Raw genomic sequence first — 25,315 nt, 5'->3', positions numbered from 1 at the left:
CGTCCTCGAACGAAGACACATCATCGAGACGAGGACGACGGAATTATCTTACAACGTCGGAAGATCTTGTAAATAACGGAAGAGGATAGAGTGTACGATTCTATACGACGAAAGTTTTTATTTTGTAGTTCTCTTTTTTTTTCTTTTTCTTTTTTTCTTCTTCTTCTTTATCATCATTTTTGACAATTTTATTTCTCTCTTACTTGGTTCTTCGTGATGTATAAACGGAGTCGAGGAGAATTTAATCCGCGAACAACGGAACAACGGGTGTTACACAGGTCCAAGTGGAATTTGTAACGAGCCAAGAAGTTTGTGCGACTTTACGTACCGGAGCACGTGGTATTCGAATTCCCGGAATCAACAACACATTCTCGTCAATGAAAGAGGACGATAGACTTCGACATCAATGAAGACGAAACGAGAGTAAAAACAAGAAACAAAGAAAAAAGAAAAGAAAAGAAAAAAGAAAAAACAATCGCACGAGAGAAGAAAAGGCGGTGAGTCGAGTCAGTTTACACGACTCGTTTTTATGTGCGGATAACGAAGGAAACAGTGTTACGAAGATAGAAATAAATAAAGTATTTAATGTGCGGTAGTAATATCGTAACAGTGTGGGAGAAAGCTGCACGACGATATTTTCTCGAAGGGAGATTCATAATCGGGCGTATTTTTTTGTCGAGCGAGGAAAACGTACGCGCGGACGCGTTATCCGCCGACGGATGGACGATTCGACGATCGAGAATGCGACTTGCGAGGTAAGGAAAAATACTTCTTCAATTCGAAACAATAATAATGAAAAAAGAAAAAAAAAGAAAAGAAAATAGTCCTATTTACATACACGTACACATACACGCGCATATACGAAAAAATGAAAAGAAAAGAAATACTGTGCGAAGATGATCAGTTTTTTTTCGACTTAATAGTGATAATTTAGCCTTATTCCGATCTTACGATCCTCGAATAGTAATAGATTCTGTTCCCGAGGATCAGCTTAAGATTCGACCTTTCAAGAATCAAAGAGAGTGCATTGGCTCGACGAAACAGTAGTGACGGTTTATAGTGGCGCCAATCGACCAGCGAGCTCCACCTGTAGAGTATCCGAATTTCGAGCATTTTTTTTTCCACCGTCCGTAAAATCGTCAGACTTTTTCGGAAAGATCAAAAGGCACGTGCCTTTTGCCGTACCTTCTCTCGTATAACGTATAGTTCATTCGTTCAGGTAGAAAGGATCACCCTTGGAAAAGGTATTGTGTCGAAGGAAAAAGCTTCATCGGCTTCGTAAATTGTGCACAACAGACGACGCATAGACGTCTGTTGCACCTAATCCTGTATTTGGCTGACTCAAGGAGTCAAGTGTCGCATTGAAACGAACGTTCGCGACACAATAAGGTGAAATTTGTCGGATTTATTTTCGAAAAGGGCCAATAGAGCTCGCAGGTGTACGAATTTTCGAAAAATGTCGAGAGCTTCGATAGTGCAATTAAAATAGTTGAAATAGTTATTTCCATTCGATAATTCACGCATGATCCATCGAATCGATCTTCCCAGAGGGAAGAGAACATAAATGAAGAAACGTAGGAGAAAGGAAATATCGAAGGAGAAAAGAAAAAAGAGAAGAAGAAGAGTATCGAACGACCTATCGAGGAGAATGTTAATCACACGCGATCGAGTCGTTAGAGAAGGATATCGCGATAATATTTTATATCGTCGAGTCCTTCGAGGAACGTCGTGCGCTCCTCGTAATTCGTTTCGAAATCCCACGAAACGATCACGAAGTCGTTCTTTCGTTAAACGCGGATATTAAAGTGCCTTCGCCGAGTCGTAAATACGGGATGCACGAGTGCGCGATCCCTTTTTCTGCTTCGCCGATAAGAAAAAGAATGGAAAAAGAAACGAAAAAAAAAGAAACAGAAAAAACCAGAAAAAAGAAGAAAAGGGAAGAAAGAAACAGATGGATTTCTCGTCTAAAAAGAGCGAAACGCGATTCGTTCGTGCAAGTCAAATATACGTTCGCGGAGAGCGCTCGATGATCGAGTCCGTCGCTCAGCGCTCTCGTAAATCGTGCCACGTCATCGGTCGATCGTCGAGCAACTAGATTTAGTGACGCGCGCGGTATGTCGCCCGAAGAAATTTTATTTCTCTCTCTCTCTCTTCTTTTTTCTTTTCCTTTCCCTTCTTTTTTTTACTCGAGTAAAAGTAATTTCATCTTGAAAGATCTACAGAGTACGAGTGAGAAATAATAAATTCGTTCGAATCGTAAGTCGAGAGATGAAGATCGTCGATAATCGCGAAGGAGCTTGTGAATCTCGAGGGATCTTTCGCGTTCGAAGAATTTCTCCTATCCGGTGATTCGTCTCGTTGTGCTCGGTAAAGAACGGGAAAGGGCCGAAAGGTATCGTCGAAGAGGATCGCCGTGCCGGTAGGTTCCCGTGGAAGTTGTGCTCCGGTATATACCCCTGAGGTTCTACCTCCTCGGGGCCATATAGGGGCCATTATCCGATCGTGGAATTTGAGCTCTGGCCTTTTCAGCCGCGCGTCAAATTATCCCCGAGCACAATGCGCCCGTTGATTGATATCTTCAGTCGTTGCTGCTGCAATGTGCCCTGCCTGCGCCTTCTTCCTTATCCTTTTTCTTTCGCCCCTCCCCTCCCTCTCCACTCCTTCTCTCGCACTCTCTTTCTCTTCTCTTCTTCGTTCTCGACCAGGCTACTCGCCTTTTTTCCTCTTCGTAGAGCAGCACTGTGCTCAGCGGTCTCGTACAAAGCCATGGACCGAATATTTTCACTCGCTGGCCCACACAGACCTTCCACTTGATTTATCCCAAAGCTTTGCTCTCTTTCTCTCTTTCCTTCTCTCTTTCTCTCTCTCTCTCTCTCTTTCGCTCCCGCATAGTGCCTTAAAAACTCGTTTCTACCTTCGGAGAGAAAAAAATGATCCGACCGAGTCGTGGATCACTTTGGAAGATTTTTGACCACAACCGTCGGACTTTGAAGAATCGTTAGTGTACTCGCGGTTACACTTTCTAGAAGGTACACTCTTTTTCCTCGGATTTGAAAATATTCCGAAGTCACCGAGGAAAGAAGAAAGAAAAGAAGAAAAGATATCTGCGTGGTACATACATTGTACACAGACATATATATATATATATATATATATATATATATATATATATATACACACACGTAACATTCGCAGCTGTTTGGGAAAACGTGTCGTGACTGCGTCGAAAGCGACACTTTAATCGCCGGTAATTGCGCATGCCCGAATTAGGTAATTACCCTACACGAACTAAGAAGAAGCAGAAGAAGCAGAAGGGAGGTAGTGGCTTAACCGAGTCCGTTTACACCGTTACTCATTAGCCCGCTTTGGCACGAGTTAGCATAATTTGCACGAGACAGGAAGTTTGTCTGATCGTGAGTGGTGGTGATAGTTGTGGTATAGTGATGGTGTGGGAACTTATTCTCTCTCTCTCTTTTTCTTATTCCTTTCTCTCTCTCTCTCTCTCTCTCTCTCTCTCTCTCTCTTTTTCTCTCCTTTCTTCTTTTCTTTCGAAATTTATTTTTATTTATTTACTTCGATTATACGACTGAACGGAACGACCTTCGATTTTGAAAATTCTCAAACATCTCGCCGAAGAAGAAAGAAATTCGATGAGTCAGTGTTGACGAACTAAGCCAAGTCTCCTTGTCGATTCGCTTCACTTTTTTCTATGAACAAAATTTGCTCGGTCACACCCTTACTCCCTCTCTCTCTCTCTCTCTCTCTCCTCTCTCTCTCTTACTTTCGATATATATGTACTTACTATATTTTCTCGAGCGTACGAGAGCATCGAGATTGGTATGCCTTGGCAATTTCGACGATAGACCGCTCGTGCCCTTTCCCATCGCATTTCGAACAGTCGAACGGATGCCGTGGAGACTTAAAGCGAAACTCCAGCGACCGGAAGAGAGTTTTCCGCGCCGCCGCTACGCTTTCTACTGAATTTTACTCGCTTTTCCATCGGTCCTTGACGTAACGAAATTAGGCCTTGAGTATTTGCTCTTCGTTTTCGCGACGAAGGAGCTACGCCTCTTATCGATCTTGCTCTTTCCATCTCCATCTGTCTATTTTATTCTTTCTCTCTCTCTCTTTCTTTTTCTCTATTTTTCTTTCTCTTTTTCCAATCAGTTGTCGATATTTGCGATTTTTATCGAAATTCGAATTTCTGGATTTTGAACGAAACAATGGTAAGATACCGTTTCACTCTCAACGCGACGAATGAGCTCTCCATCCTTTCACCAGTTCCGACTCAAAGCGCATGATAACTCGCGCTCGTGCTCGGTCAACTAGGTAAAAAGAACTTTCGTAGTTCGTAGTATTTTCCGTCCCCGTTATGTCTAACGGGCTTCGAATGAAATCGACGTTCACTTTGTACGTTTAACTTTGTACCTTCAAAGAAAGAGAAAGAGAGAGAGAAAGAGAGAGAGAGAGAGAGAGAGAAAGAGAAAGAATACATGCATAAGTAATCGCATTGACAGATCGACGTTCGAACGAAACAGTAAAGGTAGGAAGAGAAAAGATATTGCATGATCCACAGGTGTGTCGCATAGCGCAGTCTCCCTATCTATTTTCTCTTTTTTTCCTTCTACGCGACCCATAGGTCTGTTCTAGGTATCCGTGTACCCACCGGCACATTCACATACACAAGGCTAAAGTTTTAAACGCGAAGGGATACGCGCGATTCCGTCTCTGCTTCAGGTCATGCGTAACGTATAAATATTGTATATAAATAAGGACGACCCGTACACTCTTATTTATGGGAATTTTATGAAAATCTCGTAGGGTCGAAAAAAAGAAAACGACGAGGAAAGGGGAGGGATCTATCGAACTTTAGCGAGCGTCGAACCGGTAAGGTCTATAATTCTTCGTTCGAGTCGTAATTATGCGAGCGTTGAAAGCCACCGATTTCAACTTCGAAAGCGTTACCTTCGATCTCCATAAAATAATCTCTTTTAAAGGTGTTAACGTTTTTCTTTTTCTTTTTTATTCTCTTTCTTTTTTTTTATACGGATTTGGGAGAACTCTTTTCTCATAACAATAATTTTCTCTTCTCTACGGTCGACCTAGTTTCTTCTTTTCTTTCCTTTTATTTTTACCTCATATATATATATATATATATATATATATATATGTATGTATGTATATGTATATACATTCTGTTTTTTTACCGACGTAAAAGTCCGATAAGATTCGTTCGGAAAAGCGAAAGTTCAATGATGACGGTAAAGAGCTCGAAAGGATTCGTGAGAATTTGCAGTATCGTCGCCTTATGCTAATGAACGAAGGAAAATCCCTTTGGAAGGTCTTTCTCACGGGGTTCCGCGGTCTATGGAATATTAATAGGCTTCCGACCCATCGTTCTTCTTCGCTCGCAGAGAGCTAGTACCAGAAGGAATTTTCGGTGGTAAAAGGGTTGGACCGAAGAACGTCAAACCATCTGCGCGACAAACTAGACTTCTCTGACTGTACGGTATGGGTTCCCTCAAGAACGGGACTCATTAATACGTGCCTCGATGTTATTATAATGCGATACACATCGTATCGGCTTTCTAGAAAAGGTTTTTTCTTTTTCTTTTTTTTTTACCGTTTAAAATGACAAAAGCTTCGAAGATTTGACTCTAGTCAAGCGATCGAGTGATTAATTCGAAAGTCTTTTTCGAGTCCTGGGAACTAGTGATCGGTGGTTCCGTGAGGTTGATCGAAGGATAGTCGAAGATTCAAGAGAAGAAAAAAAGAAGAAGAAGAAGCGAAAAAAAGAAAGAAAGAAAATCGGATCCACCAAAGTAAAATTTTCGACAGGGTCGACGTACCCCGGGGAGGAATTACACGGAATAATTTGTGGCCAGTGGCCCTTTCTCCTTTGCTCCTCCTATTCCCTCTCGTTCTCCTCTCTGCGTCTTGATGCGATTATAATGAACGCTTGGCTTATGCCGGAGCTCGATAACCTAACCTTAAGGACGGTGGACCGGGGATTAAAAATAAAAAGCTCGGTGCAATAATAATAAAAGGAGGCGGAGCACGAGGTGGAATACGTAATGCGTTAAGGACCGCGAGATGCTGCGCTCGCTCGAGGACGAACCATGAAATTGAGTTTCGCTCGGAAATCGATTTTCGACGAATAAGAAGAAAAAAAAAAGAAAAAAACGGAAAAGAAAATAAAAAGAAAAAGAAAGAAGGAAAGATAAAGGAAAAAGAAAAAGAAAGAAAAAAAGAAAAGTCATCATCGTCCCTTGTATTCCGCTAAAACGCGACACTCTCGTTTTAAATTGCTTCCTTGAAAAATAATAATCATCTTCGGACGGTTTATGAAAATATTTTTATATCATCGTTGGATCCTCTACAAGTATATTTTTCTTTTCTGTTTCAGACGCAGCCACGCTCGCGGAGAGGAATACGCGCGTCTCTTCGCGTGCGGACGGTAAGAATAGTTTGATCGTTAAATTTCAAAGGGGGATGCCGAGTACTTTACGATTTATGACGCATTCGCCGCTTTTATAGTAAGAATACGATCCAATGTGAATTTGATCGAAAGATGAGAATCGAAAGTGTAATCGGCAAAAGTCGAATAATCGACGAAGAGGATACGAAAGAGTGAGTGAGTGAATGAGTGAGTGAGTGAGTGAGTGAGAGAGAGAGAGAGCGAGAGAGAGAGAGAGAGAGAGAGAGATAGAAAGAGTATAGGAGCCAAACGATACGGCCCTGGTCTCTCGGTGGTTGATAGGGTATAATCATGCCGAGTTTCATATCTCGAAGGGGCCACGGGAAGATGGTCCAACATCTGCCGCTGCAGGGAATCTCTGCCCACATGCTGGCCAGCATACGGACGCACACGTACGCGCTCGCGTACAAGCGCAAAAAGTGACGTAGGTACACGGTGGGACGTCATGTAAATTCATTCGAAACACATGGCAGGACCCGAGAGCGCGCGGCGTTTCTCTTCTCTGCAAAAGGCTTTCGAGAAAAGGAATCTCGAAGACGGCAGAAAAAGAGACCATAACTTTGACTTCGACTTTGGTACTCCGGCTATTTCAGGCCGTGTCACGGATCAGATAAATCCCTATCCTAGTAGAGTTCCTTCCTCCCTTTTGTCTTTCCTTTCGAGCGGTCTTTCTTTGAAACGATCGATAGTCCGAAATATCGAAATGATTTAAAATTAATGATAAAATGGCGTCTATCTAGAAAACGGTCTTTTCTATTTTTTCTTGATTTTTTTTTCTTTCGCTCCTTTACAAGAATGTATCAATTTTTATATTCGATATAAAAATTAATAGCGAGAGCCTGATAGCAACGCACGATATTTCGCCATTGAAACGTTAATGACGCCGGAGGGACGTTGAAAAATGAGGCTCGGGGAGTAGGGAAGAAGGAGAAGTAAGTGGTGGAGGCCGAGGGGGTGGACGGGCTCGACCGAGAAAAGAGATACGCTCGCAGCGCGCGCGGAATTGCAGAACTGCCTTTAATTAAAGTCATCAAGCTAGTTGAACAATTATCATTAATTATGGACGTCGCTTGGCCGCTCACACGAGCCATCGCTGCCGCTAGAGTTGTATGTACGTATGTCGGGAACGTTTGACTTTCCTTGCGTGCTGCGGCTTCGTTTCTACGTTAAAGAAAGAAAGACAGAAAAAGAAAAAGAAGAAAGAGAGAAAGAGAGAGAGAGAGAGAGAGAGAAACAGAGAAAGAAAGAGATAAACTGAAACAGAAGGAAAAGAACCGCAATGGAAAATCGTAAAATATAGAAACTTGAAAGGTTTGAAAATAACTTGCTTCGTCGATTCGTCGTTCTCTTTTTAATTTGATAATGAATTTTCAAAATTATTTTGGACTCGACTTTTGTTCTTTTTCTGTTTATCTTATTATATCTTCCTTGCTTTTTTTTTCATTTCCATAAAATTCATTCGAAATCGTTTCCGAAATAAAATAGTCAGGAGCGTCGACTCTTTGGTATTCGTTAAAAAGTAAACGAAGCATCATCGTCCCCGTTTTATTTTTTTTTCTTTTTCTTCTCCCTCTTCTTTTTCTTCTTTTTTTACTTCTTCACTGATGACCGAAGAAGAGGGAGACGAAGAAGATGATAGCTAGTTCAGTTTGGTCCGCGATAAAAAACAAGCGGCAAAAAGAAAGAAAAACGTGTTGCTTCTCTCGGAACGGCGTCGATTTCGAAATCCAGACGTACTGAAAAGACAGAGAGAAAAAAAAGAGAAAAAGAGAGAGAGAGAGAGAGAGAAAGAGAGAAAGAGAGAGAGAGAGAGAGGATCGTGTGCCACAATAAAGATAACGATTTACGTTCGACTTTATCGCCGGGTAGCCGGGGCCAATGACTCGATGAACGGGGAGAGCTCGTGTCTCGATTCCATGATTTAAGTTCCGTTGTTGCCGCCGATTCGAGCCAATCGCTTCGTTTTTACTGATTTGGATAAAAGAGAGAAGAAGGGAAAGAGAAGATCTCAACGAAACGATAAGAAATTTCTAATAAATTCGAATCATTGATAACACTGTTTTCGAATTATAACGTTTTCATATTGCGTATTGTTTCTATTTTCTTCGAAGAAGGACGAAGAGGTCGCGATGATTAAAATATTTCTTCTTTCTTTCTTCTCATGCTCGTTTTCTTTGAAATGTCCGATAACTATAGTTAGGTGCATACATACGTACTTGTTCAGAACAAAGTCAGAACAATGTTTCATTTTATGGTAACTGCACGACCTACCCTAAAAGCGATGTACTATGTTATGTCTCCCCCTTTCGGTCCCTTCAATTTTACTTGTTTCTTTCCCCTTTCTTTCTCTTCTTTCTTTTCTTTCTTTCTTTTCCTTTTTTCTTTTCTTTTTTTTTTTTTAACGAGACAATGACGTTAATAACGGTAATGATCCTGTTAAGAGTTCTTAGGGCTTATTCCTATAAAAAAACGACAAAAAAGAAAAGAAAAAAAAAATAAGAAAGAAAAGAAAAGAGAATTTAAGACCGGGACGAGTTTACGACTGCGAATACCGGTAGAACAGGCCGTATTTCTTCGCGAAATTTAACGAACCTTCGCGCAATGGGACACCATTAAAAAATTCCGGAGCGTCATGTAGCACGGAGCACGCAATGGCGATAAATGCCGAGGGAGGAAGAGAGAAAAAGAGAGATAGAGAGAGAGGAGTTGAATGAGAGAGGGCAGCGGATTATGGAAGGCAAAGGATAAGACTGACGAGAGGTTTAACATCACGCAAACCTAAGTAAAAACATTATCGATCGGCAAACGCGATGCGCTCGCACTGCGTTAAGTTTGTATCGTAAATGGCGATCGTAAAAGATCGAACACCATGGAATAAGATTATTTCTTATTTCCGTACGACTGGAATACCTATACCAGAAGTATATTTCGATTCCTGATAATTTCTTATATTGCGTGATTATTATCAAAATTTACGGCTGTATAAATTGTATCGCTCGAAAAAAATGTTGGAGTTTTTCCATTGGTTCCTTTGCTTCCGAGTAACCTTGCCGAAGGAGCGATAAATTTTAATCGTACTGACCTCTGCAGCTTTTTCTTGGAAGGATATAATTTCGAGGAACGTAATGGTCAATGGAAAACAATATTTTGCAATGCCGCGCATGGACGGTATTCAGGGGAACAGAAACATAGATTACAAACGATTAAAAAACGTCATTGATTATAGTCATAGTAAAAAAAGAAGAAGAAACTTAAATAATCGTTCAAAGAATCGATCGTTTTCGAATGAAATTTCTGTGAAAAAACTCTCCAATTTGTATAAACGTCGATTCTTTTCGTAAATCTTTCTTGTCCATTCTCACTGATATAGGAGAACAAAAAGAGAGAGAGAAGGGGGGCGGGAGAAAGGACAAAAAAGTAAAGAGAAATAAGAAAGATCGCAGTAATACTTGAGTGCAATTTACGTAAGATGTAAAGTAAGAGACGGAATAACGTTTCAGGGATATCGCGAATGAGACGAATAGCAGGAGAAGCCGCTGACTCGTGGTTCGTCAATTAGCGTGTCACGCTCGTTATCGTGGAAAATAATTAGGCTGAACGCACCGGAGAACGGTTCGTTAGCTCGTCTTCTTTCGAGTACACATAAGCGTTCGCGATCTCTCTAGAAGCGAATGGCGAAGTGAATATCGTAAAAGAGAGGAAGAAAGGGGACGGAGGATGGGCGTATAAGCGACAAGACGTCTCGACGATAAATACATACGTTTAGGTGAATACTTCTACACACACGCGCGCACACATATGAGCACACACATAGACACACATATATATAATATATAAGCAAGCAACGTTTCTTGTGGAAGTGCCAAACGAGGTATGCACGCGAATCCGGTCATTAAATAAAGGTAATCAAGTAAATTTCTTTTACGAGAGTGTTGACGATTATTACTTCTCGCTCGCTATCTGAATCATGATGTCAAAAGGAAACTTTAAATGATAGAAAATGTATATCTTAGAATATACGTAGATAAGAGATGAGTAGAAGAAGAGATTATTTAGATGACGTTTTCATTTTACAACTTTACCGTCTCGTTACTTACATAGTAATCGATTGAAAATAAAGCGACTAAGTTTAATATCGGATAACCCGTAATGAATGATAACTTACGACGTGGTTTATATCTTCTTTTCTTATGAGAAATAGAAGAAAGAGGAGGAGGAGGAGGAGGATCAGGAGGAGGAGGAGGAGAAGGAGGAGGAGGAGGAGGAGTTAACGAACGCGACGAAAAGAGGGAAAACGGTAGGAGTCGTTCGCGCGCTCGAGCGACTCGCCTAAACACGCTATATAAGCCGGCACGCATACGTTTCCATAGAACAAATAACTTGAGATACGTTGCAGGCAAAATGCAATGAGTTATGGCGCGGCAACAGAGCGGGCAATAAATTATCTTTAACGACGTGGCGCGGTTAACGCAAGAGGAGGAGTAGGAAGAGGAGAAAGAGGAGGGGGAGAAGGAGGAGGATGGTGAGATAGGAAGTCCGAGATGGCTCATGATCATCCGCATCACGATGATGATTCCGCGAGAATTATCTCATTATCTTATAATACTAATTTATTTGTGTACGGTGGTGTCACTAAATTATCGATATCGACGATATCACGAGTTGCCTATTACGTGTTAGAACTTTTCTAATCGCTAAGTTCGATCGGTATTTCTCTTCCTCTCTCTCTTTCTTTCTCTTTCCCTGCCTGTTACACTCAGTTAGGCATGTAGATAGTTTGAATTTCGCCGAGTAGACGCGCGCTCGTTAGCTTGAATGGCACGATGCATCGCGAGAACTATGCTGCTTTAGAACGTGAGCGAGACTTAGGAATGAGAAGAGAGAGAGAGAGAGAGAGAAAGTTCGTTTATCGTTAGTTCCAAGATAAAAGATAATAGACAATGAGATTTTTGAATAGGGAATGCTATTTGTTGGAAATTAACGAATCGTTAACTCGTTTTTACATAGAAGAGGATGAAAGATAGAGAGGGAAAATTGTCAGAGCTTGTAAAAGCACTGCAGTAACGTGGGGAACGAAATTCGGGCCCCGATCGAATGGCCCTGGGATGAATTTGCATGCGGCCTTTTTAGCTCCAGGTGTCCCAGAATTTGCATACGAAAGGGTGGCTTTCGCGGATTCCTCCCCTTTTCCCTCGTAACTCTTTCACTCTCCATCTCTATTTCTCTTTCTTTCTATCTGCCTACCTCTTTTTACCCCTCCACCCTCCTCACCCCCTTCTGTATGCGCGCGCATCCGTGTATTCTCGTTTATGGGTTACCGGCTCAGCGTGTCGCGTCGTTAACTCGATGTTAAACTTTCGTTAACGTTGATCTTTAACAATCACCTTTCTCGCGTCGGTGCGCCTTTGCCGATCGAATTCGCAATCGACGAGATAATCTTGAATGCCGATTCGAATTGATTATCAATAACGTATGTAGAAAAAGACATGGTGATCGATAGTACCAACACTGCTTGCCGTGAAATGTCGTTAACTTTTGAAGGAGGACGAAGAGAGAGAGAGAGAGAGAGAGAGAGAGAGAGAGAGAGAGAGAGAGAGAGAGAGAGAGAGAGGGGTGGTTGCAGAGAAGGAGATACAGAAAAAGAAAGGAAAGAAAAAGAAAGACATTTATCGGTCTGCCTTAGCAGCACAACAGCAACAACAACGGCCTTTTACTTCGAGCGTCGAAATGTCGAAACACCATTTTCCCATTGATTTATTCGTTGTAAAAAGTAAGAGAGAGAGAGAGAGAGCGAGAGAGAGAGAGAGAGAGAGAGAGAGAGAGAGAGAGAGAGAGTGAGAGAGAGATAGAACAAGAGAGCAAGAGAGAGAAACATATTTATCGCGCGAGAACGAGTTTATCTTTTCTCTATCGTTCGATACGAAATCCAACAACGTTCCGCCGCTAATCATTAATATCAAGTAGATATATACCTATCTACCTATCTACTTACTACGGATTGCGCAAACATCGTTGAAACAACAAACAACGTTATTTCCAGTTAACGCGCGCGAACGTAAGCGCACGCGCGAGCCATCGATTGTGGGCACAGGTGAAAATGAGCGATCGTAGTAGGAGAGAACAAAGTGTCGAAACCGAAAGCGGATAATGATAGCCGCCGACGGCCGCCGTTTATTTTTGGAACCCATTTTTATCGAGAACGCTTTATCGTCTCGAAACTCGCGAGTTTGCTTTATTCTTTCCTTTATTTTTCTTTTCGTTTTTTTTTCTTTTTTCTTTCTTTTTTTTTCTTTCTTTTTCTCTTTATTTTTATTTTATTTTGCACGCACGAAAGAAGCGATAAGCCGACGCAAGTATCGTTCGTTGGCTTTTAGATTATTATTAAACGAGCGTCCATCCTCTTGGACACTTTTTCCGCCTTCGTTCACCCCTGACCGCATCACCCTTTCTTTCTCTCTCTCTCTTTTTCTCTCTCTCTTTCTCTCTCTTTCTCTTCCTCCCCCTACCTAATTATTTAATCTGGCCCGTAACCTCCTCGATGTCATTGCGCTTGACGCGTTTGCGCGCGCGGGCGCGCCTCGCGTGATGAAAGAGAGGGCCGCGGCCATCTTGTCTGACGTCATCTCACGCCGAGCACGCAACCGCGAAACGCCGACTTCCTCGTTGCGATAACACCTTATTTTTTATCGCTCCCTCTTCCCTTCCCTTTCTGCTCTCTCTCTCTCTCTCTTTCTCTCTTTCTCTGCTCTATCCGTCTAACTATCTACCTATCTTTCTATCTTTCTTTCGTTTCTCTCTCTCTCTCTCTCTCATTCTCTTTCTCACGTAACTACTCTTAGCGAGTACGTATCTCCGCGTACATCTCCCTTTATCTTCTTCTTTTTCCGATTCTCTTTTCCTCCCCTTTTTCTTACCACGGTACGATCGCACACACGCATATAACACATACGTTGGACGAGCACGTACGCCTTCACTTTCGGTTGCGACGAACCGAGACACCCCTCCCGTTGTATAGAAAATGGCGGAATTTAATGGACAAGCGCTCGGCCGCTATTCGTTGCTCCCTATGAAATTTAAGGTAGGCGGTGATTCGATTTTATCGACATCGTTTCACCACCTACTTCGTTCCTTTCCTTCGAATATTTCACTATCTCCCTCCTTTCCTTCCTCTCTTCCTTTTGCCTTCTCCTATGGCGTTCTTCCCTCGTTTACACGTTATGAAAATACTGAGCGTTAGATAGAAGTAGAGAGATACGAAAATACAGAACGATCCATGCCGATCGATACGACGAAGCGCGATCGTAAAAGGAAATCTCTCATTTTGTATCTCTGCGTGCTACAGGATAAAGGTGAATAGGGGAATATCGTAAAAGAAACGTACGGCGATTAGACATTTCTTGGCGGTAAAGAGATAAAAGAAATAACGACACGACAACGAATCGGAGTCGGTTTATTTAAGAAAAATCGGTGAAACTCGTTAAGGATTTCTTCCTTCTAAAGGAGGAATTTCTTCTTAGCTTAGATCATCGGTTCGAGGTTCTCATCTTCCTTCTCTGTTTCTCTTTGAAAGTTAAGAGAAGTAGAGAAAAGGAAAAACAAAAAATTGAGGAGGGAGACTCGCGGTTAACTGCGGTCGTTGGCGGTGTCACGCGATACGAGCGGAGACGTCGGCAATTTAAATTCGCGGAAGGCCGTAATCACCGGTGCGTTTTGCGTTTTGCGTTATTGACGAACATAAAGGGGTCCCAAAGTGTACGAGCGAGAAAGAGAGAGAGAGAGAGAGAGACAAAGAGAGAGAGAAAAAGAGAGAGGTCTCGGGGTAAGCGCTTTTCGCAGATATGTGTTTACAACTGATATTAAATCAGGCTTCCTTTACAGTCCCAATAAAATGCGACGAGTTCTATGAGGCCCTGATATCGTTGCGCGTTCAACCTGGAACCCGTTCGAGACAACTTTAAGAATATTGAAGGATAAGAGGAGAGCCGCGTACACTTCAGCGAGTGACCGATCGAGCAAAGAAGATTGTCGGAACATCGCTCATTATAATACCGGTTTTTCCACAAAAACACAAGATTTTATAGCTCCTGGCGCCTTGTGCGCGCGACTCGTCATCGATACGCTTAAACTCGACTCGTGAAGAACTCGCTCCGTCGCTCGCGCTTGATAAAAAGAAACGCGGAACGAGATCGATAGCTACGATCATCGTTCAACGCGATACACCAAACGTTTCTCGTCTCTTTCCATCTGGATTTGACGGAAAGTTCATTTGGAAATAAACAAGCAATATCTTTTTATCCATTGACGATTTTCCTCTTTTTACTGTATCTTTTATCAAGGTAGAATGATATATAAAATTCGACGAGTTTGAGAGATACGATCGACGGGGTTCGTTCGTCGTAGAGACGTCTTAAACGTGCGACGTTATACGAAGCTTGCTTGTTCGAGCTTTCCAAGAGGCGTTCGCGGCACAAATTAACAATTTGTATGTCGTGCAAGTGGAGTTATGATTATCGCCGTGTCGTACCCTGCGAGCGAGATTACCCGTGGTGACTGTTACTTGTCTACTTTACTGCCTACCGTGCCAGCATTCTCCCTTTCTCTCTCTCTCTCTCTCTCTCTCTCTCTCTCTTTCGGTCTAGCTCTCGCTCTCTCTCGCTCTCACACGCATACGCTCTTGCTATAATATGCTAATAGGGGGATGCTAACTTCCCCGTGTAACGACGGATCGTCGGATCGTGTTTACGAGGTGAGCCGACCCCAGGGCTTCCCTTCGTACCCTCGGCCATCGCGAGAACGAGCGTGTTAAAAGAGATAGAAATAGAAAGAGAGAGAGAGAGAAAGTGAGATGATGTCTCGTTGCATCCTCGTAATTAACGATCGCTTCGAAAGAGAAAATCGGGCGCGAACGAAACAATGAACGATTTCGCGTTCCATCGAGGCGTGTCTCGAAACGCGTATGGGAGGCGTCGGGACGCCGGTAATTAAATCGAATCGTCGGTTAACAACTTTTTTTCCAGCGGTAGAGCTAGTCGAGCGATACGCGCCGGGTATGGTGTTGACGATTGCACGCGTAGAGAAGCATTTTCGTCCGAGCTCTTTCCTGCGTATCGTGCGCGCGAGTAAACGAGATACCGACGTATAGGAAGACAAAAGAGATAAAACAATATTTATTGTAGTAAGCTCTGAAGAAAGAAAATATTTCAGAAATACAGATGCAAATTTGTAAAATTAGTTATACTAAATCTAAACGATAATTAAGCATAGTGAGGATTGTTTGACGATTAGGAATTTATGGGAAGGTGATTTTTAAAAATAGAAATCTAGGCCGTCTGGGTGGAGAAAGAGAGAGAGAGGTAGCAGGAATAAAAAAAAATCAAAAGAGTCGCTTGTTTGCACGCATCGAGACTAAACGGCACGAATCGAACGATCGAGCGAATTGTCGGGTTGAAGTTGGACCGTACGAGAGGGTGTATGTGTGCGCGAGCAAGCGAGCGAGCGAGCGGACGAAAGAGGATGGGAGAGGCTGGCTACGGGCGTGGTGCGTTCACGATAAAAATGGCGCTTCGTTTGCCGCGAGGGTGGCCCCTTTTACTTCCCAACACTAAATGCCGTGTGTGCGATGTACTACCAACAGACCGCCCCGCTTTGCTTGCTTGAAAAGAGTGCCCTTCCCTATCCCCACCCCTACATGCACCTACGTGAACCCTCGATTAAGTCTCCAATAACTTATTACCAACGGACACAGCACAGATAGACAGACGTTTCTGAATTTTAAATAAATCGAATCATTTTCAAAGTTTTCTTCTTTTTTTGTTCCATTTTTAAAGGGAGAAAGGATTCGTGGTCATAAATAATGTAATATCTAGTTACGAGGTACCGGTTTTATGAAAAAATATTAAACCAAAAGATGTTCCCGAACGAGAGAAATTTTCTCGTTCAATCGTCGTGCCGTCGACGCATCGACACGAGCACGAGGGTGGTGGGACGTGTGCTAAAGTTCGATCGATAATTAAATAAACGAGGAAGGTCATCCCGAAGCCCGGCAGCTCGTCGACGAGCTACGAGCCCGATGGCCCGGACTTTATGGGGTTTCGACGTTTTCTCTCGTACTCGTCTACCAAAACTTTTCCCTCTCTATGCTTTTATTTCCCCTTCCTTTTCTTTTTCTTCTTCTTTCTTTCTTCTTCCCCTTTTACTTTTCACGTTCGTCGTCGCGGCAGCGCGTCTGGCTTTGCGCCGACGAAATCTGATTAAAAATTCGCTTGGTTGCATCTCCTTCAGCCCTTTAACTTCGACAAGATTAGGTTTTCGTAGAAAGATTCATCGAAGAACCCTTCTAATTTTTTCGTATCACGTGGCGTAACGAGTTTGTAACAAGAAACACGGCGGACAACGATATACAACAAACGATACCTTTGAAAAATGTCGGAAATCGAGAGAGGGAGACTAGAATTACGGAAAAAAGAGAGAATCAAATAGCGGACAAAAAACCGCATGCGTTCGCGAGCGGACGAGATTCCGCGACATTTTAATCGACGTGGCATCGTATTTACTCTCCAACGTGGAACATACCTGCTCGTACATCTGTGTATTTTGAATGGAGGAGGAGGAAAAAAAAAAGAAGTGAAAAATCGGAAAAAAACAGAGAGAAAGGGAGATAGAATAAGCGTGAAAGTGAGATAGATAGAGAAAAAAATGGGACAACACAGAACAGTGGTGAGGTTTTGGTAGGTGGATGAAAGAGCGTGCAACCCCAGTACAATTCCATTTCCGGATGGAGTAAAGCCGAGTCGGACGATCGTTCGAAAAGGCGGTCGAGCGATAAACCGATTCGGACGGACGCGTTTCGACGAAAGGCCGCGCGCGCGAGTTAACGCGGATTCGAAATCGGAGGCCCACGAAACGGGCGATCATTTTACGCGTCCGTTCGTTTCGTGTTAAATTCGATGTTACTCCTATCGCGATCGAGTGTCTATCTCCTAGGGAACGTTTCGAAATGATTGGCGAACGCTACGAAACATTTTTCTCGTTTATCGAAAAACAATATGAGGCACATCCGTTTGTAAAATCGAGTAAACAATATATACATATATATATGTGTGTGTATATATATATATGAAAAAAAAGAAAGAAAAAATAAAAAGTCCACGCGTTTGACCACCGCCTCCTTTCTTACTTTCCTCCGAATCGCCAAGGCCATCGATTATCATTGTTATACAATATTCATGCCGTCGCGTCAAGTGTCTCGCAATAACTTAGTTGTCTCACAATGATTGTGACTCAAATATTTGTCCGCAGAATATTAATGCGAGAAAGGAACGCGCGATGCAATATGTACAAGAGGATTGTGCATCGCGTAAAACCTCGATGGAACGAGTGCTCTGAGAATAGGAGATGTACATACATACATAGGTACACATAGATACGAGATCAAGATAAACATCTACCGACGAACTTCTTTGTTCTCGTCGATACACGTAAAGCTTTATTCGAGTTCTCAGATAGAGATAATCTAGAATAGAATTCGCTGGACCGTCGAACGAAGTGACGTTTATCGATACACTTATTCCCTTCGAATTTACCGACAGAGTCATTAGATGGAACGTTAGATCGCCTTAGTCCATCGCCAACTCTCCCTCGTAATTCCGTATCTATAAAAGTTTACGCTTACCTCGGAGGGCCCAAGTTATAACTACTTTACGTTCCGTTTGGTTCAGAACATTCCGATGCTCAGGGCAAGCTTCACCCCGAAGTCGTAACTTTCTCTTTCGCGGATTTAGATTTCGTTCGATGATTCACGCTCGCTCTCGATAAACGTGCCGCGAGAAACGAGACACGTTTTCCATGGGAATAAAAAAAAATTTTTTCCCCGTCTATCAACCCTCCTCCACCCGTACCCACCTGCCTCCCACCTTCCTCATTCCCCCTCCTACCTCCTACCACATGAAAGGCCGAAAGAGAGTTTTCTCCATTTTGGGAAAAGCTTTGGATCGACCCAATCGAATCCAATCGTTAGGCTTCGAACGTCAGAGGGTGCAGGGTGGAGGGGCAGCACGTGGCTTAATTGATTCGATTTCGAGGGGTTTTCATCCCACTTTCGCAGGGTGCATCCCTCCCCCACTCCCTTCTCTACCACATGGGTGTGCACGCGAACACGCTGCTCTCTGCAACGTGGCATTAACGTAGAGGGGTTCCCCGCCCTCCATCAGTTTCTCTCTCTCTCTCTCTCTCTCTCTCTCTGTCGCCCTTTTCCGTCCATGATTTTTTTCGAAAGGTCGTCAGGGCTTTCGCAAACACGCATATATACACGTATAGACGAAAAGGGGACACGCGTGTCTGCTGCGTACTCTGCCAGAATCGTGATTCCCGATTGCATTGACACGAAGAACTTTTGCGCGCACCATTGCACTCCATATTGTACGTGTTTTATCTCTCTCTCTCTTTTTCTCTCTTTCCTCTTATCGAGCTTCTTTCGTAACCTGTACGATTGAAATCTTGGATCTGTTACGAGTTTGTTCCATCCGATTTATCCATCAAGTTTTTCTCTTTCTGATTGTGTAAGAAATTGAATTGAAAACTCAAATAGAAGGCAGGTAACTTAAGAGGGAGGAAAAAAAGGGAACTTTTGCTAATAAGAATATTTTTCTCTCATAATTTGACATACCGATATGTATTAACGGAGAGATTGGATTTTATATATTTTTATTTCGTATAAAAAAGAGGGAGAGTAAAAATCCAAGCAGCAGTATCACGGTCGATCGCGTTGGCCATGGTACTCCATAGGGTAATTTTCGATATCCACCTTGTTAGCCTGGAATAATATCTCGTTGCAAGGAGCTTTAGTATTTTCCCCAGGATTACCGTCGTACTTCCTTGTAGTCCTGACTTCCGTTGGTGTTGACGGTTATGATGGTGGTAGTGGATTCAATACCTCCGGTACTGTGAACGAAATCTTATCCATATTTCGTGCCAAGAGGCAAAAGAGGGACGAAAGAAGAGACAGGGAGTGAAGATCGAGCATATTCGTGAAGGCAAAGAGAGAAGGGCCGATGCCGGTCCTTCTCTCTTTCTTTCTTCTTTTCTTTTTTATCCTTCCCTTCGACGAGGAAACAAGCACCTATAACATCCACGTAGGCGTTTTACGCGCGTATCCTTGCGTCGAATTCTTCGAGAAGAAGAGTGCCAAGCGAGTATTAAAGTTTCGCTTTACGTGTCGTAACGGCATGGAGGAACCCCTTCTATCTCTCTCACTCCCTCTCATTCAGCATCTTTCCACTAGTTCGTTTTTTTCCCTTTGGCAGCCGAGTAATGGCCACGGCTTCCAGCGAGTTTCATAATTTCGTAGGAGATGTGCCAACGCTTGAACACCCTCTCCTCTCTCTCTCTCTCTCTCTCTCGCTCCCTTTATCCATCCCTATCTCGTCTTCTCGACAAGTTTGATTGCCGCGGCACCCCGAACTGTCGTCGCGAATGTCAGTGCTCGCTTCTCGTCTCTACGGAGACGAATGATTCTGCGTGAAAATCGATTTGTTTTCCGGTCGTCTTCACCGCGAGAAGGTAGGACGTCTGAATGGAAGAGAAACCGGTCGCGAGTTCTTCCTCGCTATTCCTGTCACGAATCGAACGTCCAGCGCGATGGTAAGCGATAGGAAGTCGAAATACCATAGAACTCCATTTATCTGAACTCTATTTATTCTAAGTGCTGATAGTAGATAGGTAGGTACCTCGTCGCTTGCTTAAAAGGCTCGGCTCGTTTCTTATCTCATCTCGAGGAAGATGAGGGAAACGTTGATGGATATGGGACATTCACATCGGGCACTTTCCACGTCGTTCTTCGCGTCGATTTTAATGCCTACCGAACGTGAAGTATCTCCAGCGTTCACCTTGAAACCGGTCCAACCATGTTCCTTCTCGAGTCGATCCAATCGAATCTTTATATCGAATCTCTCTCTCTCTCTCTCTCTCTGTCTCTTTTTTTCTTTCTCTTTTCTTTCTTTGGTTAACCTCGCGAACGAGTTCCATCGACGGCAGCGGAATGATTCGCGAATAGTTTTGTTTATTCGCCAAGTCATCTTTGAAATTGCAACGCAGTTACGTCCGTACGCGAGCTGCGATCCAGAGATCGATACCGAACAGAAAGAGGATTATTATTGCGGACGATGGTTTCTTCGAGAATTCTACGAGAGAAAGAAAGGGACTAAGTTTATCTTACCGTGGAGGACGCGGTTCGATATTTTTCACGCGGCCGTATGCCAACTCATCGATGACAAGTTTTCGTTTTTCTTTTAAAAGAAGATATTCCTTAAGAAGTAAAACCGGTATTCTTCGCGAGCGTTACTTGAATAATTCATTCGACAGAAACGAACGTATTCCTACGCGCTGAGAAATAAATATATCGCTACTTCTCCTCCGCAGAGCCGTCAGGAAACTTTCGAAGTGTTAGTGCGAGTAAAATTAGAAGAGGCAACTCTCGGCATCCGAGAGATCGAGTAAGAGAGAACGACGGAATCCAACGAGTTTTAGTGCATTTTCGATAATATATGGTAGAAGTATAAGGGAAGGAAAGACATGGTAGAACGAAGAAGATCGATTGGCCGTCGTTTGCGTTGACAAGACCGGAGGACTACGATTAAAGTGTTAAAACGGGAGTAGAAGCTTGTAGTTGGTCGATCCTCGAGAAACCCACAAATCACAGAAGGTGGAGTCGGAGTCACAGTAGGTCCCGCGAAATGAGTCAGACGTCCGAACGCGAAATTTTTCTTTTCTTTCTTAGAGTCTCTTCTTGGCACGACGACGAACCGAGAGAAACGATCATCCTCGGTCCAGCGAATGGCAGTGGGTGAGGAGCGAGCTAGCGAGAGAGCGAGTAAGTGAGTGAGTAGGAGAGTGAGAGAGAGAGAGAGAGAGAGAGAGAGAGAGAGAGACATCGCTCGGCAACGATATATAATGCCGCTGGCATGACGAGGCGAGAGCAATTAGATGTCGCCGGATGCAGCTGCAGGCGATTGCGTCATCAGAGTTACTTTGCAACCTTGATCTCCCGGAGGGCTCTCTCTCTCTCTCTCTCTTTCTGTTTCTCTCTTTCACTCTCTCTCTCTCTCTCTCTCTCTCTCTCTCTCTCTCTCTCTCTCTCTCTCTCTCTCTCTGTTATTCACTCGTTTTCTGCCTTCTCTTCGCTTCATCTTCCTCTTCCACTTCTTATTTTCCTTCTCTTCTTTTCCATTCTTCCATACGTCTGAGATATTACAGACGTCTCTTTCCTCTTATAAACGTAAGACCTTTCGACTATTTCTCTGATATAACACCTTCGAACTCGATCGTTTAGTTCGTTTTCGTAATCGTCGAGGAAAAAATATTCAATCGAGTTAAAACGACGGAATAGAGATCAACGATGAAAAAAAAAGAAGAAGAAAAAAGAAAAAAGGAAAATAGAGAGAAAAAAAAGCAAAGCGATGAAAGGATAGCCAGTTTTTATCTGAGCTCTCCTTGTGATCTCCTTCAAGGATCGTGTAAATTTTTAGAGCCTTGACTAACGTTAATTACATACTCCTATCGTCGTACCACGTACCACCCATCGAGTTGTCTTTTTTTTTGTTTTAAGATCTCTTCTTATATCGTACCATTAACGTTTAACTCGATATCTAGAATTTCCTCTCGAGGATACTTAAAACCATTTGAAAATCGAATTTATTTATTTCTAGGTTGCTGATTCTTGCCTGATATATTTAAGAAATGTTTAGTACGAACATTTTCCATGAAAGGATTCGAAAAAAAAAGAAAAAGAAAAAGAAAAGTTCAATTTTAACTTGGCTTAAATTGAAGAAAAAAAAAAAAGGATAAAAACGGGAAAAGAAAAAGAGAGAGAAACAGAGAATCGGGGTCAAACGTGGACCATCGAGGTCGAGTTGATGCGGGCGTGCAGGTCCTCTCTTTCGGAGAAAAAACTTTCCCACGCATGGAGAGAATCTACAAGAAGAAGAGGGAATGGGAGAGGGCATCGACACGAGTAGCAGCGTTGCCACTTTACGAGTCGCTTCGCTCGTCGTAAAACGATTCTTCCTCTTCCTTCCTTTTACCAAATTAGGTATCATCCGTCGTTTTCTTCAATCTCTTTTTTACCTTTTCATCGGCGAACGCGAAGAAGTGCGAAATTAATCGTGAACTCGTTGAAAACTCGTTGAGTAGCAACTTTATTTAAATAACAATTTGAATGATAATGATATCGCGTTTATGAGTCATTTCTCGTATAGCGAGTTGTCGCGCGTTGACCGGGCTAACGCGTTTAACTACGAACGAAGAGCGATCGATAGTATTAATCGGCCGATAATCGAATCATTCAATTGACTCGACTTTCCTCCTGAACGCGAGATCATCGTCGATTACGCTCGTACCTCCTCCACCTCCTCTTCTACTCTTGTCATCGTCTCTGATAGCTACCGTGGTTAGATTCTACGAAGCGAGAACGATATAATTTCCTCGTAGATAATCAACGTGCATATAGGGACTATATAATGATCTATTAAATATTTCATTAATTAAAATTAAAATCTCTTCTAGCTAAAAGAAAGAAAAAGATAAAGAGAAAGAGAGAAAGAGGATGAATCAGAATGAAAGAGAAGTGTGAAGGAAGTCGTATTTACTTTAGTACTTTTACTTTCTCATGATAAAACGTGCCCTAGATGAAATAAGAAGAAGAAGAAGAAGAAGATGATGATGATGATGATGATGATGATGAAGAAGAAGAAAAAGAAGAAGAATATGATGATGAAGAGGAAGAGTCAGAGGAAAGAGTCTGTAGTAGCGTCTGGATCATGTCGTCCTGTCTTTCATCTCATCGTTCTTTCTCTCGACTTTTTCTTCAATTCTTCTTCTTCTTCTTCTTCTTCTACTTCTACTTGTACTTCTTCTTCTTCTTTTTCTTCTTCTTCTACTTCTTATTCTTGGGCCTCCTCCTGTGCAACGTCGTTGTAGTCGTCGTCGTGTCATTCTTCACCGGCAGAGGCGTCACTGTCGCGGCCGGACTTGGAAGAAGTAGGGGAAATCACAGGGCTGTGTGTCTTTGGCGTGCGTGCTTCTACCCCGATGGCCACGGAGAGACTACACTTCAGTTCTTCGTGGGCCTTCGTGCGAGCAGGTTTTAGTTAACGAACATTGGCTACTTGCCGGTCTTGTCGATTCGATACGATACGGTATTAAAAAAATTGAAATCGATCTTTTCGATCTTTGTGCGAAGGAGAAGCTTGACTCACGCTACATCGTTCAAGAATCGGATCGTCCTGAAGATATCAAAGTGGGGATAACGTGGGACTTATCAAAGTCACCCTGATGGAGGATATGGAAGAGGAAAAATGAAGAGAGAAGAATTATCGAGAATGCCAGGGCCCGATGAATATGGTAAAGATCCAGCAGCGAGGTATAGAGTTCCTACGTAGTGTTCAGAAAGTAGGAACTTCATACCGTGCTTTTGGACTTGCCGAAAGATCTTCAGAATCGTCTCTTTTTCATCTTTGTTACACGCGTGATATGCGTGATAAGAAGAAAGAAGGAAGGGGAGAGAAAGATATATATATATATATTTATATATATTTATATATACTATTATATATACATAAATATTATATATATATCTATATCGATAAGAAAGATGAAGAGCTTTAGCTCCTTTTCTGTGTTCTCTTTTTCTCTCTCTTTTTCTTTCTTTCTTTCTGTCTCTCTCTCCGTCTTCACATTTCTCTTTCGGAGGCAGCGAAAGAGTATAAACGAGTGCCGAAGTAAGGCCCACGAAATACGAACGAAACGAGCACGATAGGAAGAAATCTGGATTGAGAGAATGTACGTTCCAAAAGAAGAACAAAATTTATCGACGATTACTGAATCATCAAACTGAAGAGTTACATTTAAATCTTCATGGATACGTCAATTCTTCGAAGTTTCGGTAAGTAGAGAAATTTAGTATTGGTTCATTCGAGCCATTTTGATTCGTAACATATTTCAAAATTCACTGATCGTTTTATCAATAAAATTTCTCTAAGCACTTATCGCGATACACAAAAGCAACCATGTATATAATTACGTTAAACTTTTGATATAAATTTTTCGAGAGAGAATGAGATAGATTTAAGTATCTTTTTCGAAGAATCTGTGAGGATTGAAAATATCCTATCGATATTCGATCATCGAAACGATTTATGATCTCAATAATTGAAGTCGTTAGAATTTACGTAGAACATGGATGGATTTAGTCGTGAACGATGTAACGACAAATGCGTATTTTCCGTCGGAGCAATCGTCGTCCGAAGATAAGATAGTCGCTATCCGGAGGCTACTTTTTTTTACTCTCGAATCGCTACGAGAGAAAGAGAGAGAGAGAGAAAGAGAGAAAGAGGGAGAGGGAGAGAGAAAAAGACAGAACGAGCACGAGCATCACGAGCAAGAGAGCGCGTGCTCTTTCGTTTAATTGCCACTGGAAGAAAAATATTTTCATCGCGACTCTCTCTCTTTCTCTCTCTCTCTTTCTTTCTTCTTCTTTTTCTTCTTTCTTCTCCTTACCATTCTCCTCTTTCCTTCGCTGCCGACAAGAGCTCCCACGAGCTCGCGAGACGACGCAGAGAACGGTTAGATTTTGCACGTAATTGCATCGACCGCAAAATGGCAGCCAGGAAACGACTATTTTATACGATGACACTCCGACTGCATTATTAGCTCCTACCGCGACCGTCCCTTTGAATCAGCGGTCTATTCTCGTTGCAAATTCGGTTTGACCCGACACTGGGAGTAAAGAGCAAGAGAGAGAGAGAGAAAGAGAGAGAGAGAGAGAGAGAGAGAGAGAATCGTATT

At 42.6% G+C, this 25,315-nt stretch overlaps 1 protein-coding gene and 1 long non-coding RNA gene across 9 annotated transcripts in view; one reads left to right on the top strand and one right to left on the bottom strand.

Annotated features, from left to right (window-relative positions):
* Positions 1-25,315, bottom strand: part of LOC127072919 (UPF0489 protein C5orf22 homolog) — a 427,631-nt gene that overhangs the window by 100,265 nt on the left and 302,051 nt on the right. The gene's annotated exons all lie outside the window — the stretch shown is intronic.
* Positions 1-25,315, top strand: part of LOC127072925 (uncharacterized) — a 55,385-nt gene that overhangs the window by 1,145 nt on the left and 28,925 nt on the right. For all 5 annotated transcript variants that reach the window (XR_007785624.1, XR_007785622.1, XR_007785621.1 and 2 more), the window contains exons 1-2: positions 1-755; positions 6,407-24,413. The exon at positions 1-755 is cut by the window's left edge and continues 1,145 nt beyond it. This is a non-coding gene — a long non-coding RNA (uncharacterized LOC127072925). The remainder of the gene's footprint in view (positions 756-6,406; positions 24,414-25,315) is intronic.

This window comes from Vespula vulgaris, chromosome 2 (genome assembly GCF_905475345.1).
Source record: "Vespula vulgaris chromosome 2, iyVesVulg1.1, whole genome shotgun sequence".
NCBI classification, from domain to species: domain Eukaryota; kingdom Metazoa; phylum Arthropoda; class Insecta; order Hymenoptera; family Vespidae; genus Vespula; species Vespula vulgaris.
The sequence above is the reverse complement of the archived record's forward strand: the minus strand, read 5'-3'. Positions and strand labels throughout refer to the sequence as shown.